Source organism: Camellia sinensis, chromosome 1 (genome assembly GCF_055761805.1).
Source record: "Camellia sinensis isolate YWXY chromosome 1, ASM5576180v1, whole genome shotgun sequence".
Taxonomy (NCBI): Eukaryota; Viridiplantae; Streptophyta; class Magnoliopsida; order Ericales; family Theaceae; genus Camellia; species Camellia sinensis.
The window spans coordinates 1,330,150-1,345,394 of record NC_138961.1 but is presented as its reverse complement, the minus strand read 5'-3'; positions in this window follow the sequence as shown (position 1 = coordinate 1,345,394).

Below are 15,245 nucleotides of genomic sequence, written 5' to 3'. Positions count from 1 at the left end.
GGTTTTTGGTTCAAAAGATTAGGTATTTTTGGTTGAAGGGGGGAAAAATAAGCGCGAAGGGGAAAAAAAAAAGCTAAGCGCTCAGATTTTGGGTTTATTTTTTGCAACGTCAAGTTTCATTGTCACAAATGAAAATTTAAACAATGAAACAACGTCGTTTAACTAATTTTTTTTATTTGCGACGGGGGATTACCGTCGCTAAAAACCTTTATTTGCGACGGAAGGAGGTTACTGCCACAAACAAAAACTCATTTTTTTGCCAAAAACCTCTGTGTCCATTTTGCTGCACAATGAGAGTTAGAGAGAGAGAGAAAGAAACAGAAAAAGAAAGAGAAACAAGAGATGATCAGCAATAGATAGACAAAGAGAGAGAGAGAGAGAGAGAGAGAGAAAGAGAACGAAAAGAGATGAATGAAAGAGATATAGAGAGAGAGACATACAAAAAGAGAGAAAAGAGATGAGTAAGAGAGACAGAGACAGAGAGACCTATTTCATTTTTTGACTTTTTCTTCTTTCAATAACAATGGGCTAATTGAGAAAGAGATAAATGTGATTGAGGGAAATTAGTGATTGAGAGAGAAGAGGGAAGAGAGAGAGAGAAAGAGAGACAGAGAGAGACGGATAGAGAGAGACAGAGAGAAACAAGAGATGAGTGAGAGATAGACAAAGAGAGAGAGAAAGATAAAGCAAAAATAGATGAACAAGAGAGATATAGAGAGAGACATAGAAGGAGAGAGAAGGAGAGAGAGAGAGAGAAAAAATATGAGCAAGAGAGATAAAGAGCGAAGAGAGATGAGAAAGCTAGAGAGAAGATTCATGAGTGTGAGAGAGAGAAAGAAAGCGAAATGAGAGATAAAGAGAGAAAGAAGAGAGATAAGCGAGAGACACAGAGAGGGAGAGAGAGAGAGAGAGAGAGAGAGTGGCCCATTTCATTTTTTGACTTTTTCCTCTTTCGATAACAATGGGCTAAGAGAAAGAGATGAGTGATTAAGAGAAATGAGAGATGAGCGATTAAAAGAGAAGAGAGGTGAGAGAGAGTGAGAGAGAGAGAAAAAAAAAAGAGATCAATAAATCGAGAGGAAGATCGGTAAATCAAGAAGAGAGGAGGGTGTAGACACCCCATTTTTTGCTGCCTTTAAAACTTGGGCTCCACCGATTGATCACCCAATGATAAATTTACACACTTGCCAAATACTCGATTTCCTCAGCAGGAAACCTCAGTTTTGAGCCTCAGAAACCTACAAACCTTGTGCCTTGGTTTTTTTGGACCAAGTAGTTTTTCAAGCCTGATCATCTAGGGACCTGCCACCCACTAGGGACTTGCCAGTGGCCGGCGGCCCCCTATTAGTGGCCTACTGGCCACTTGTGTGAAAACATAGATCTTTTTGTTAGTTGTGCCAGCTATCTCCACAGATGCATGCATTGCACCAGCTGTACCTGTATGGATATTTTCGAGATAGTCTCAAATATTTCTATCTATAGATGACTCCCTCTCATAATTTAGGGTTAGAAAAATTTGTGGAGCAAAGTTTTGAATAATATTTCTAAACCAAACCTTGAGGGTTCTTTGCTGAGGTGTTTGAGCTTGCATTTTTAGCTCTTGAGGGTGTGAAATTGGTGGTTTGTAATTCAAAGGATCACTCATTTTCAAGAGGTATACATCCTAGCTTTTTTCCCCTCTTTATTTTTTATCATTCATTGCTGTTTTTGAACTGATTTTCAACTGTTTTGTGGGCTGAAACTTGTGGTGTAATGCCATTAAGGGTAGAGGAGTGGACTACCCCTCTTTGACTCTTGTCTTCTAAGGCATTTTCCCTTGTATTTCCCACCTTTTCATTATCTTTTTTTAAGTTTTTTACTACTGATTTTTAGAGGTTTTTCAGAGGCTAAAATTTGGTTTTGAAGTCCCAAAAATAGAGGGGTTAGCCACCTGTCCTTTGGCCTGTTTACTAGCTTAGTTGCTCCATTATTTTAGCTTGCTTTTTCGGATATTTTTACCTTAATTTTAGTGTTGTTTTAGTCTATCTTAGGGGTATATTAATTTTCTCATGTCATTTATGCTTTGTACTGCATTCTTGTAGTGTAACGGTCCTTATAGGTTTAGTGTTATAGGCATTAGACACCAACCCATTTGAGTTGATAGCACTTATTTTAAGCTTTCCATACTTGTGTTCATCTCTAATCATCTCTGTACTTCTCTCATTCCTTGGCTTTTTCCTTGCTTTGAAAGTCGTTTCAAACCGATTGTTTGTTTAAGCTTGAAATAGAGATTGTTGTGCTTAATGGTTTAATCTCTTTGGAGGTTCATTACCAATGGCATGACATCTCTCTCATGCTCAAAACAACCCTTTGTTTGACACTTCTTTCCATTAGTGGACTTAACCTTCATTATTGGACTAAAAGGCTTAAAGAATGGAAAGGTAATTAAAAGAGGTATTAAAAGTAGAATAAAATGGAGCAAGATAATAAAATGGTTTGGGTTCAATCGGACGTTAATTGAACCCATTGAGTCTTGGTTCGTTTCATACTTGTTAATGATGAAAACGGTTCAAGAGTCAATATCAACCACTTCCCTTGATCAATATCTTGATAGGGAAGAGGTTTGTGGGTCTTTCCTTATGCATTTATTGAAATTCTATCTCTTGGTTCATAAGTCATCACACAATGAATTTGGGTTGATTGATGGCTTGCGAATCGAGCCTACCCCTCCTTTGAGCTGATTGATGATAAGGAGAGGCAGGATGGACAGACATTCTTTGAAAGTGCTCTGTTTGTTATCTGTTGCAGCAAGGCAGTACCTCAAATTAGTGGCCGGTCGGCCACTTATACTGTACGACCATCCACTACTTCTGGTCGGCCAGCCACCTTTTTCAGCCAAGCAATACCATTTTTCCTGTAGAATAGAGCAGTGGCTGAGGTGAAAAAATAGTGCAATTTTCTAACTGCAAAGCAGCAGCACTTTGGCAGCCAAACAGAGGCATTTTCAGGTGGAAATCCACATTCATGCATGAGCCATCCTTGGCATCTCGGGGCCTGTTTAAATTATGTTGTTATTGTAGTATGATGTACTTAAAGTGGTGAACTTGTAATAGTTAATTACTTAGTTCAATTCTCATTTGTAATAATTAGCTAGTGTAGTTAATTTACTTCATTTGGTTTGTAATAGTTAGTTAATTCGTAGTAATTAGCTAGGACATTTATTCAGACCCTCTTGTGCAAGGGCAAATTGTAATAATGTGGATATCTTCCAACCTCACGTCTTTCTCCCTTTTATTTACCTGCTTATGATGGATAATTTAGAACATCATATTTCGTTTACCATTTTCCACATATAAAGCATTCATTTATTTTGCATGCATTAGGCTCGGCGCATCATTCTAACTCATATTGTTTTATTAACTCTTTGAAACGTGCTCAAATCGCATCTTATCAAATTGATTCATATGCCATGATAGTAGCCGAGCCGATTTAAATTGCATGTCGCTTGTGTTGCATTAGTCATGTTGCATTATTTAGGAGCATGCATGTTTTCTAATTCTTTTGCATTATTTGGGTTGACCCGGAATACTAGGTGAGCACTTTTTGCTTTAGCATATCGCATGCATGTGTTATTTCCATGCCTAGCATATTTTCCATGAGGCTAAGTGCTTAAGTGATATACTTGTTTGAATGCCTGCGGATGGAGGCTAATTGCTTAAATTGGAATAATTTGCTTAATGTACATACGGGCCCACTTTTTCAAGTGGTACATATTCAAAACAATTTTCAAACAAACATGAAATCAAAGTGTTTCAATTTTTGCAAATTAGTCTATACTTGTGTGCGTCGCATAGTAATGCTAGTCTAATGGCCAAAACAAGAGTACATAATGTAAATAAGAATCGCATCATGATTAGTAGAGGTCGATCTTTGATCAGGCGAGTGGGGTGCTCAATTTATGACCTTCCTCTCTCGTACCTAAGTTCCCGAGCCGAGACACTTTGGTGATGACGAATAAGTGGCATTTGGCACGAGTCACGGGTTTCCTAAATTTCCTAAAAAAAATTTAGGTGGCGACCCTATAATGCAGCAAAGTAGTCCATTTTTGACATTTTTTATTTAAAATTGATTTTTCAAAAAATTTGCCGAATTTGGACTTATTTGTGTTTATCTATTTTACAATGCACTTGTGAAATCAGATTTAGAACTATGGAAGTCCGAATTGTAGGGCTATCGTATCTAAAAGGAGCACGAAAAGTAAGCTACAGAGGGAGAGAGTGAGCAACGCGAACATAGTGTGTGTGTGTGTGTGTGTGTGTGTGTGTGTGTGTGTGTGTGTGTGTGTGTGTGAGAGAGAGAGATAGAGAGAGAGAGAGAGAGGTGTAGAGAGAGAGACAGACAAACAGATAGACAAAGAGTAGTGATGAGTGAGAGAGAGAGAGAGAAAGGGGTGGAGAGAGAGACAGACAAACAGATAGACAAAGAGTAGTGATGAGAGAGAAAGAAAAAGAGAGAAAGACAAAGAGAGAAAGAGAGAGAGACAAAGATAAAAAAAAATAGGTGAAAAGAGAAATGTTATATCAAAACAGTACCGTTTTTTCTATTTTTTCAATTTTTTGTTTACGACGGCACCTACTACCGTCGCAAAAAACTCTCTTATTTGCGACTGTAGTCCATGTTGTTGCAAAAAATAACTTTATTTGCGACAGCAAGGGTTGTCGTCGCAAAAAATACGCATTTTTTGCGAGTATAGTTGTTGCCGTCGCAAAAACTTGTTTTTTTGCGAAAAGAAGTGGTGCCGTTGCTGAAACCTGATTTTTTGGTGACGGCAAGTGGTGCCGTCGCAAAAACTCACTTTTTGCGACGATAAGTGGTGCTGTCGCAAATGCTTTCGTGTTATATGCCCCTTTTCTTATAGTGAAAACCTATGGCCACTAATATGGTCATCAACTCCATCATCAAAAGATTAGAGTTACAAAACCTTACATTTCTCATATGCTTAATATATACAAATTAATATATATATATAATGATGTTTGAGTTAACCAACTAGATGGGTCACAAAATGGATACTAATGTTGGGTCACAACCCGATCCATGCCCAATTTTCAAACACATGCACAAGTTAAGCCCAACATAACATATCTTAGCCCAAGCTTAAGATTAAGTCTAAATCTAAGTCTAAGACCAAATCCAGCACATGTACATGCACAAGCACAAGCACAAGCCTAGGCCTAGTCTAAACCAAGATTAAGTCCAAATCTAAGCCCAACTTCTATTGATACCCACTTTATGAGACAATTTTCATTCACAACTTAATAGTTGCAGTTCATTATTTTTGTACTGGAAAATCCACTTTTAGCGGCGTTTAAAAAATGCCACTATAGATACTAAAAACATCACTAATTCTTTTTGTGACGTTTAGTACCAAACGCCGACAACGCGGTCGTCGCTATAGCTTTATGGTGTTTGAGAAACGTTGTTATATTAGTATAGGCGGCGTTTAACGCTGCCAAATGTCCTACCCTAACGATACTGTGACGTCACTATAATATTTAGCGACGATTTTCAAACGTTGTCATATCTTTTTTTTTTAAAATCTGACCATTAGATTTAAGGTTTCGGTGGCGTTTTGAGAAACACCGTGATATCCTTTTTCTTTTCTTTTTTAAATTGTGCTAATTTTATGTGATTGAACTAAAAAAATAACTATAATAAAACTGAATAGCACTAATATGAAATAATAACTCCCATTCAAATAGCAAATGCAACATTAATTCATTTAATATCCAATTACCATTACCCACAAAATAACATATCCACAAATGATGTTTTAACATTACCTACAAAATAACATATCCAAAAATTGAATTCACAATTCTCATCCAAAAAATTACTACTTTGTATACAAAGCCAAAAGATAAGAAGAAAGTGAACCAAAACACCCAACCCCCCAGTCAGATCAGAGGAAAAAAAGAAAAAAAGAAGAGAAATATGAATCCAAAGGAAAGTTGTGGGCTCGCCTTTTTCCGCACCCCTGTCTTTCGGAAAGGGTTTGAAAAGAAAGGCCCTCACAGTTTGAACTCTACTTGCGATTATGAATCTAGTCTCACAAGTGCAATGTGAAACTGATAATCACCAAAGAATCTAATCCAGCAAATCATTTTGAAAAATCGATTTTGAATCAGATAATGCCAAAACTGGACTGCTTTGGCAGATTATAGAGTCGCCACTTAAATATTTTGTTATTGAGAAATTTAGGAAACCTTGACTTGTGCCAAAGGCCATATGTCTGTCATCACCAAAGTTGTCTCGGCTTGGGAACTTGGGTACGAGGGGGGAAGGTCATGAAATGAGCACCCCCGCTCGCCCGATCAAAAGATCGGCCTCTACTAATTATGATATGTTGTTTTTATAAACCTCATGTGTTCTTGTTCCGGTTCTTAGCTAACTTTACTATGTAACGCACACAAGCAAGTATAAACTAAAATTGCAAGACTTGGAACAATTCAACTCATATTTGTTTTCGAAAATGGTTTGAATTTGCTACCCTCAAGTGGGCTTAAAAGTGCAGATTTTCCACCAAACATAGTGGGCTTAAAATATGATTTGCCACTTCGCAAAGTGGGCTTAAAACTTACATTTGTTGAATCGTTCTAATTCAAACAACAAAGCCTCCATCCACAGGCATTCATACAGTTTAGCAAGTAAGCACATAGCCTCATGGCAAGCATGCGAAATATGGCATTATGGTAGTCACACTCATGCAAGTATGCTAAAGCGTGAAAGCTTACCGAGTACTCCAAGCCAAAACAAAAACTAGTTATAAAAATGCATGATCCTAACTATGTAAGATGCTTAATGCAACACATGCAATAATACATTTAAATAGGCTCGGCTACCTAATCATGGTATTTGCAACACTTTGATAGCATGCTTCGAAACACATATTCAAAGAAGTGTATTGAAATTGCTATGCAGTTTGAATGATGCGCCGAGCCTCGGTGTATGCAAGACAAATGAATGGATGCAATCATGCAAGCATAAGGCATGCTAATTGAAAATGTCCATAATCTAACCATCAAAAGCGATTAAATAAAATGGAGAAAGACGCGGGGTTGGAAGACATACACACACGCACGCACGCACGCACGCACACTTATTACAACATTGTGTCCTTGCGAAGGAGAGTCCGAATAAATAAGAGCTAAGCTAATCTGAGCTAAGCTAATCAAACTAATCTAATTAAACTAATTAGACTAATTATTACAAACCAATGAGTAACTAGCAAACTAATCACTAATTATTACAACATTTTAACTAATTAGCAACTAATTAATTAAGACAAATATGCACTAACTAAACATGCAAAGCACTAAACTACACTGCCACAGCTCTGCTTCGGGAAGTGGAAGATGCATGCACTCAGTTTTTGCCCTAAAAAGACCTTCATTATGCTCTCAAGAGGCTCTATTTACAGGGTTGAGCACACTTCAGAATCTTTCTGCTCCACCTTACCAAAAACTTGCTGAGGATTGCACAAGCGGCCTGCCGGCCATCTGACCACCAAAAGTGTGCCTTGCCGGCCAAAAATGAGGTACTGTTGGCCACTGGTGAGGCACTGCCGGCCACTGGTGCTCTGAGCTAACACACTGTAACAGAGCACAAACAGAGAAAAATGAAGGTTTTTTTAGGAATTTATTTGTATTGTGCCTCTCCTTATCATCTTAAAACCTCAAAGGAGTGGCACTCTTGGATCCAAAACCACCAACCAAGCATCTTCGATGCATGATGGTCAAAGAACCAAGGAGTACAATTTCATTGTATGCAAAGACAAGACTCAAGACCACCACCTTATCATGTGTGATCAAAGGCAATGGAGACAAAGGAGATTGGCTCATTTTATCACTTTGAGTATGAAATGCTCCAATTTTCCTTGTGTTCAATATAACGTCCAATTGAACACATGCAATGCAACACAACATGCTTATCTTGCTCAAGTTTTACTTGTCACTTTTGTTTACTCATTTTAAGTTACCGACTCATTCTTTAATTGATTTAGTCCATTGGTGAGAGTCCTCTAAAGAGAAAGAAGTTTCAACCAAAGGATGATGTAAGGCAAGAGAGAGTTCATGCCGTTGGTTAGTAGAAACCCTCAAAAGAGGATTAAAACCATTAAGCACAAACTCTATCTCAAGCTTAAAAGATCCCAAACTTGAAACAACTCTCAAAAGAAATTTAAAGAGTGAAACAAATGAGAACATGACAGAGCTACATATGCTGAAATTACATGCAAAATGACACTACAACATGCTTTCAACTTAAAATAATGATGCTCAAAGCTTTAAAACACCAAGCTAGTGAAGGAATTAACCCCATAACTATGCAATATAAGCCTCAAATGAATTAATCAGCCTAAAACAGAGCCAAAATAGGTCAAAAAAGTGGCAAAAACATGCTGGACAAAAGCTAATTTAGGCTAGAAAAACATGCTAACACACAAAGCTATCTAGGCATGCAAACAAGACACAAGGAGGGGAGGCTAACCCCTCCTATTTGGGACTTCAAAACATGGATTTGCCACTGAAAATCCTCTGAAAATTAGTGGTTAAAAGGCCCAAAAAATTTGATTTGAAAGCGTTAGAAGATAGCACAAAAGCTTTAACAAACCAAAGAACAAAATGGTGAACCACCTCTAACTCAAAAGGAACCTTAAACCACCATTTTTAAACCATAAAAACAGAGATTTTAAAAGGTCAAAACCAGCCTTAAAACAGTATGTAAAGATGGCAAAACAAGTATTTAAATAAAGCTCAAAATACAAGTGTTCTACCTCTTGAAGACAAGATGCAATTTAGGCACCAAAACCAAACTAAACCAAGGTAAAATCCCATTCTAAAGCTCAAAGAGGGCCTCAAGTAATCTCAACACAATGGTGATCAAGTTTGATCAAGGGTTCATATGCAGAAGTGTAGAGAATTTAGGCTATAAGACACAAAATATCAAGAGAGAGAGAATTCTAGAGAGAGAGAGAGATTTTTTTTGTCTTCAAAATTTTCTAACCCCTCTACATGCAAGAGAGGGCTTCTATATATAGACAATGCAAAATCCCCTCATAAAGATCCATCCACACACGTGTTGGAAGATGCTTCAATCTGTGCAAACAGTTGGCACAAAAAATCAGAAAATATCTACTGATACACTGGTGGCCGGCCAGCCATCAGTGATGGCCGGCAGGGCTTCATTGATGGCCGACAGGGCACATCAATGGCCGGCAGGGCTTCATTGATGGCCGACAGGGCACATCAATGGCCGACAATGCCCAAGGATGGCCAGCAGGCCATCAACAACATCAAGTTGAAATGACCTAAGTATGGTCCAAAGATGAGACAGAATGGATGCAGGGCTTGGAAAACTCAAACCTGTGGCATTTCGCTGCGGACTTCGAGCGCTCGACGAGCAATCAAACTCATCATCGGATGTACCTGCAAGAACATCCAAGTCTTAAGGACGGTCAAAAATGGGGTATCTACAGTTGCCCCTCTTTGACAAAACTCAGAGTCGTAAAGTGACGTGAGTGAATGTCAAAGCCCAGAGACGACCCATTTTGACAAGGCCGCAAGACTTATACAAACATTCAAGATAATAATATAGTGGGTGTTTGGGAAGTTGCTATTTTAGTAGGCTATTTTAGTTTTTGGCTATTTTAGTAGGCTAAAATTTTTGTGTTTGGAAAGATGATTGGATCTTTTTGTAGTTGGATGTGATGTTTGTGAGAGAAAAAGTGAAATGATTATGAGTTTGATGTGATATTTTGTCTTATTGGCTATTTTAGCCTATTTTGTCTTTTTGTGGATTTTAGCCTAAAAGAGGCTAAAATCTTTCTTTCCAAACACCTCCATAGTTGCGCCTGCGGGCTGGGGCAAAATGCAAATGATATGCATAATGCAAGAGCATAACTTATGATCATGCAATGAGGCTATAATGAAGCATTTAAATACAAATGTCATGCAAGAAAAATGCCACATTTTAAACAAACCAACGAGGTACAGTAAACTCATACATGAAAAGAAATAAGTAATTAAACATGCCACGCGTGAGAATCACAAGTCGAACCGCATTTCATGCAGAAAGGATGTACGAAAATTATACAAACTTAACTACACAACGCGTAGGAAAGGCTAAGAGCGACCGTCGGGCGCACCTGAGGTCTCAAACAAGATTCTGACGCGTTGCACGCGAAAGGAAAGAAGGGATGATGTGAACATCGGGACTCGCCCAAATGTTTCTGAAGTACAACGTCCTAACACGTCGCATGCGAGAGGAGAAAAGCAACGAGAACACCGAGACGCTCCCACGTGTCTCTAACCAAAAATATCCTCATGCGTTGCACGCGAGAGGAGAAAAGAATGGTGTAAACACATGGCGTACCCAAATTTTTATAACTGAAAACATCCTAACGTGTCACACGCGAGAGGAGAAAGGGAGTGGTGTAAACACCGAAGGGTGGTATAAACATCGGAACACGTCCCAATGTTTCTAACCAAAATAGGGTGGTATAAGCATCGGAACACGTTCCAAATGCTTCTAACCGGAGGGGTGGTATAAACGTCAGAAACACGTCCCAACGTTTCTAACCAAAGCAAGGTGGTATAAGCATCGGAGCACGTTCCAAACGCTTCTAACCAGGGTGGACATAACTGTGGCATCCGGGTTATCATCCCCAGGATTACCAGACTCAGACTCAGTCGAGCTGGAACCTGATTCTGACTCACAAGATTCGATGGAATCAGATTCCGGCTCACTACTTGACCCGGTGCTGCTGGACAAAAATCCCTCATCGTACTGCCAAGTGAGAGAGGGTGCGATAGATGCATCCAAAATAGTCGTTGGAAGGCCCGCAGCCGTTTCATCCCCAATCATGGAAACCGAGGAGTTATCCCCCAAGCACTTTTGGTCGATCGAAGGATCTGAAAGTAGACATGCCAGTGCTACCCCCATCTCAAGCTCGGTGCTCTCAGAATCTACTGCCTTACACTGCCCAACCTCAGCTGATGGGTCTGTCTGCTCTTCGGCAACGTCATCCCCGGGTAGTTGCAAGTCGAAAAAGATCTCGAAACCAGGCACGCGCTTTCTCTTCGCGTTCAGCCATGGCTCTGGGAAGCCGTAAAATGGAAAGTCTTCCCCCTCCCGGACGAAGCGTCCGTTTAGGGTACCCTGAATGGACCTATACATCAACTCAAAAGGCTTCCCCGCCTTCTTTGCTTTGGCTCTCCCAGCTATCTCTTTACCCTTCCTCACCCAGTCCTCTTTGGTGGGCAGATAACCCAAGCCAAAGGTATGAGGGTTGTGTGGCACTTCGGCCAATGCTGCGACGCCCTTCCAGCCGTTCCTTCCCAATCCCATTCCGGGGATGTGTTGTAACTTGCTCATGAGGTAGACGGATTGAGCACTGACGTACACCCCCTCATTCACAGCCATAATATTCTGCACCACTCGAGCCTCAGCCAAAGTGAACCCTGATAAGAATACATCCTCAGTGCCATGCTCGATTTCCAAGACTGGTGTGGACACTTCCGGCGGCGGATGGATTGATGAATTTCCGAAGACAATAGCCACCCCTTCCCGTGAGGGTACTTCAACATCTGATGTAAAGTGGAAGAGACTGCCTTGACCTGGTGCAACCACGGTCGCCCCAAAAGTAGGTTGAAGGTTGCGGGAACGTCCAAGACATGGAATTCAATGCTGTGTTGTCCAGGACCAACCTGGGTTTGAATTTTGACAGTCCCCATCACTTCCCTGCTAGTATTATCGTATGCTCTGATCACTTGAGCAGTCGGCATGAAGTTCGCGGGCTTCAACCCGATTGCATACGCTGTTCTGGTTGGGCAGACATTGATGGCGGACCCGGTATCAACAAGTACCACCGGTATCCACTTGTCTCTACATTCCACGGAAATGTAGAGGGGTTTGTTGTGATTTGTGCCCTCAAGTTGTAGTTCCTTGTCTGAAAAGGTTAATGCCGGGGAACCTCCCCCCGGAAAAACCAGCCCAACCAGCTGTTCTGGTGTAGTATCTATAGAGAGTTTGGACTTGTCCATAGCAGATAAGACAGCCTGTCTATGTACTCGCGACGCCATAAGCAGTCCCCAAATAGAGATGTCTACTTGTATCTTCTTCAGCTGTTTTAGTACAGCTTCCTCTTCGATCTGCTTCTCCTTCTGTTTCTCAGCTTCTTTATCCTTCCCAGATGCCTCGGGTTGGTCTAGGTGCGGGGGCTTGAAGTACCGCCCACTTCTTGTCATGTGATCAACCTCATTGAGGTACCAGGTGTCGTCTGGCTGATTGCTTCCCCAGTCTTCGTCTGTGTGGGCAAGACATAAGTCATCGTTTTCCCACCACATTTCGTTGGCATTCAAAAGGCACCTGTCTGGTTTGGGCATGTTTATACTCACAGCACTTTCAGTCTGCATGCCCACAGCATCCTCTGTTCTTGTGCGCGCGGCACTTTCGATCCCCTCATGGATTTTGGCTTTCCCGGTTCTCTCAGAACCCTGTTGTTCTACCTGCGTCAGTGCAGTTTGTTGTTCAACTTTCCCTGCATTCACAATGCTTCCGTCCTGAGCGAAATTCTTCGTACCGATGCTCTCCGGTAATGTAACCTGACTTCCGGCCCTTCCGGCCACAGCTGATACTCTCGCCCCTGCCGGGCCTTGTTCTGGTTGGGATTCTTTCACCACATCTGGTTGATCATCCAGCCATCTAGTGGCCTCTGCTGATTCCTCATAATCGAACCAGTTGACTGCCGCGCCCCTTGATTCTTGGTCATCGAAAAACTGTAGGTTGGCAAAGTCCTTCTCCACAGTTGTCAGATCATTTGTCCCTTGCTCAAATCCATCCCCCTAGATCACACACAACTCTTCCTTCTCTGGCAATTCTATACCCAGCCCAATCTGGCTTGTTGACAAGATGTACTCACTTGGATCATAGACTTCCCTAGCAAAACTCTGTTCAATCCCAGACTCAACAATCCCATTCTTTCCTGAAGTCTGCCCTGCCCCATCTTCGATGGTCACCACCGTCGACTCTAGTTGGGTTGTGGAGATGTCTAACATGCACGAGAAGTCAGTGCAGTCGGGAAGGAGCACCTCCGGCTTATGTAGATGGGTGGGGGTAATATAGGTGCTAGGATCGTAAGACACGACCCCAGTCTGGATAAGATTGACTCTTTTGGGAGGCGGAGTTTGGTTGTGTGTAGGGAGGGGGTTGGTTGTGACGTTGGGTTTTTCTGGCAGCAAAATCACATTTTTGTCAACGAGGTCTTGAATCTCGTGACGCAGCCTGAAACATTGGTCAGTATCATGACCGTGCTGCTGGTGATATGCACAGTACTTGGCTGGGTTGTGAGAGGGAGGGAGTGGATTCGGCAATGGCCTCGGCTCTAGGGGTTTTAGATGCCCCTTTCTGATCAAGACCCCCAGAGCCTTAGACAAAGGCATGTATAGTGGGGTGAAGGTTCTTTGGCCTCTGGGCTGGTATTTAGAGGTTTGGGTATTGCTTCCGGATGCACCGGAGAAGGGTGTGGCTGCCATGGGCCTTGGAAGGGGAGGGGGAATGGTGGCGACCATGCTGACCTCCGAAGCTCTTGCGGTTGCAGCGCCACTCGGGCCTGCGTTATTGTTGCGGTTAAATGTTCTCCGGGGTTGTTCCCTGTCCTGGTCAATCAGACCTTGCTTCATCGCGTCTTCGATTTGTACCCCCATCTCATGTAGATCCGAAAAAGTGGGGAAGGGGAGTACAATCATTTTCTGCATCAATTTTGGTTGGAGATTGCGCACAATCATCCTGATTTGGTCCTTATCAGTGGGCCTCAAAGTCATCATCGACACCTTCGCCCTCCACCGAGTTACAAAATCTGAGAAAGTCTCCTTGGGCTCCTGCCTTGTCGTTTCGAGATCACGAGTTGTAATCTCGATCTGGGTGTTATACGAGTACTGTGCGACAAAGGCCTCGGCCATTTCATCCCAACTCTTCTTTACCTCATCTTCTAACTTCGCGTACCAGATAGCGGCCACACCCGACAAAGTTCGGCCGAACAGCGAAAGCTTTTGTGGTCAGGTTAGGCCCATTGGCCGCAGTATATCTGAGAATAACCGGAGGTGGACCATGGGATCTCCGGATCCATCGAAACGATCAACCTACGGCATCTTGAACCTATCTGGCAATGTTACGGCCACATCAGTATATCCGTCCTTGATATTCGGAATTGCCTTTACCCCTTGTGATTTCTTGAAAAGCTTCTCGAGCTTGCTCAGTTTTAGAGCTATATGGTCTATTTCGAACTCGAAAGGAGAGTCCGGGTGGTTGGGTGTATGGGTTTTGGACAGTTGAGGCGGAAGCGGGGGCGAAGCTGGCCCCGTTGGAAGGTCCGTGTCCTCTTGGATGTTCTGGATATTGGGTAAGGTGTTCTGGGTGTTTGGCAGAGCATTCTGGACAGTAGGTGCTTGCTCGGGTAACGGGACCCCTAGCGGAGGAGGAACTTGATGTGAGGCCGATGCTGTATTTTGCTGTTGCAGTCTAGTGATTAGCTCGGCCTGCTGAGCCATGACTGTGGCCTGTTGTCTAGAGAACTCTGCTTGGCGGGCGGCGTCCTCCTGCATTTGTTTCATGCTCTCTTGGAGCCGGCGCATCATATCCTCCATTTCGGCTACACTCTGTTGATCCTGCTGACTGACGGGTATGTGTATTTCTATGGCAGAAACTAAAACCTCAGCCCGACTGTCCACTGCTAGGGTAGACCACTGTTCTGGTAACCTTTGCTCAGACACACTGCGTCTTCTTGGCCTTCTTCTGACAACTGGGGGTAGAGAATGAAACACTGGCTGTCCATCAACCAGATCCTCGGATCGATTGAGTCAGCGACCTCTTGTCCAAAGTGCTTGGGGAATATATACTGGGTCGGAAGCAATTGTGCTAGAACTGCCCTAGTAAAAAGATAAATAAAGAAATAGATAAACAGATAAACGGATAGTATAACAGCTTAAAGTAAATGCATGACACACAGCCGGGCATAACAACACACGGTCGACAAGCTGAATACACACTGTCCTCCAACACTGATTATTATCCCTGAATCACTGTCCCCAAAACTGAATCTCTGATACCCGCAGATAACTGATTCCCAAATACTGACTGATGCCCGCAGGCCTGATGCCCAAAACTCATAAACTGATACATGCATTTCCCTGTAGAGATGCACTCTAAAA